Source organism: Lepus europaeus, chromosome 8 (assembly GCF_033115175.1).
Source record: "Lepus europaeus isolate LE1 chromosome 8, mLepTim1.pri, whole genome shotgun sequence".
NCBI classification, from domain to species: Eukaryota; Metazoa; Chordata; class Mammalia; order Lagomorpha; family Leporidae; genus Lepus; species Lepus europaeus.
The window spans coordinates 55,369,697-55,372,023 of record NC_084834.1 but is presented as its reverse complement, the minus strand read 5'-3'; positions in this window follow the sequence as shown (position 1 = coordinate 55,372,023).

Genomic DNA, 2,327 nt, shown 5'->3' with positions numbered 1-2,327 from the left:
TCATCATTAAAGAAATCCTTCATATTACCCCCTTCTGGTCAGTCTTCTCCCCTAACTTCTGTCAATCATTTATGTGTTCTTTATATGGAAAATGGTATAAACTTGAATTGAAAGGAATTTTTAGTACAGAACTTTTTTTGAAATCCATGCGTAGTTCTTCATGAACTTTCTATACATCATTTGTTTGCCTGGATTTCAAAAATTGTGCAACATGAAGTTATCTTGTAATTATGGTTCCATGAATTTTTTGAAATCTCCTTGAATAATTTTGTCATTTTGAGAATGTCATGTAAATGGAATTAGGTAAGTCCATTTTCTGGTGTTATAACAAAATACGTGAAGCTGAATAATGTATAAAGAAAAGAGGTTTATTTGGCTCTCATTTTTTGGAGATTGGAAGTCCAATATTAGTCCCATTTGGCCTCTAATGAGGCCCCTTTGGCTGAATCACCACAGGCAGATATCATCATGGCAGGATTTCATGGGAGAGGGAGAGAACACCTGTTAAGACAGGAAGCCAGGGAATTTGGGAGGAGCCAGTCTTGCCCTCTTAAAACAACCCTTTGTTATGGGTTCCCATGAGAACCCCTTAATGCTTTCCAATGATGGTATCCCCAGTAATGTGATGACTTCCTATTCAGCTCTACCTTTAAAAGATCCAACCATGGCTACACTGCCACACTGAGGACCAAGTTTCTAACATATGAATGTTTGGGGGATACATTCAAGTCATATGCATAGCAAGAATCATATTGTGTAACCTTTCAGAATTGGCCTTTTTCACTAAACATAACCTTGAGATCAATCCAAGGTGTTACATGTATCAATAATTTGGTACTTTTTATTGCTGAGTAGTATTCCCTTATATTTATTATTGCACATTGTTTATCCTTTCAGCCATTTAAGAATATTTTAATTGTCTTGATTTTTGGCTATTATATATAAAACTGCAATACACATTCATATTTTTGGTAAAATACACATAAAAATGCAGTTTTAACCACATTTAGTTGTATAATTCTGTAGTATTATGTATATTCACAATATCATGCAACTATAACCATTATCTGTTTCCAGAAATTTTTCATCATCCCAAACAAACTCAGTACCCATTAAACAATAAATCCCCATTCCTCACTTTCTCAGCTAGTAACTTCTATTTTCTGTCTAAGAATATTCTTAATACCTATTATAACATAAAATATTTGTGCTTGTCTGGCTGATTTTACTTAGCATAATGTTTTCATATTTCATCTGTTTTAGCATGTGTTTTAATTTCCTTCTAAAAAACTATTTTAATTTAATTGTTTTAGTGGTAGACAAAGTCCCCATCTCCTGGTTCACTCCCCAAATGCCCTGGCTGAAATCAGGAGACAGAAACTCTATCTGAAGGTACCACAAGGGTTGTAGGGACCCAAATATTTGAACCATCACTGCTGACTCCTGGGATCTTCCTTAGCAGGAAACTGGAATCAGGAACCAGAGCTAGGAATCAAACCCAGGTCTCCAATGTGAAAAGCAGGTATCTTAAATACTAAGCCAAAAACATGTCCCAAATTTCCTTCCCCCTTTCAAGACTGAATAATATTCCATTGTATGGATATACCACATTTTTTGTTGTTTATCATTTTTAGCTGCTGCTGGACATTTGGATTATTTTTACCTTTTGGTTATTGTGAATCACACTGTTATGAACATCAGTGTAGAAGTTATCTGAGTCCCCACTTTCAGTTCTTTGGGGAGTATACTTAGGAGGAGACTTGCTTGATCACATGGTAATTTAACCATTTGAGGAACTGCCAAAGTGTTTAACAGTGCCTATATGATTTTGCATCCCACAAACAATACACAAGGATTCTAATTTTCTACACCCTTGCTAACACTTGTTTTCCACCCCCCTCCCCTTTTTTTGGCATGATTCTCAAGAACTATTTTTAATTTGACTATCCAGTTAACCTGGAAGCATTTACTAAAAATTCCATCCTTTCTACACTGAATTAGAATTTCACATCTGATGTAACTTTATACCAATATGTAGATCTTTTTCTTTTCCACTGCTTTTTCCTTGTGTCAATACCATGCTGCCTTAATTATTTTGTAGTTTTATAATGAATCTTGACATTTGGAAATATGAACTCTACCATTTTTAGAAGGTGTTAACTATTTGAGAGTCCTTGTATTTCTATAAAAAAATCAAGATTGACACTTTTGGTTTCATGCCTTTGCTCTACCACAAACACACATATGTATCTGAAATTTTGAGAAATAGTGCATTAAATATGTAGATTAATTTAGGGATAATATCAAGAATATTTAGTCTTATAATT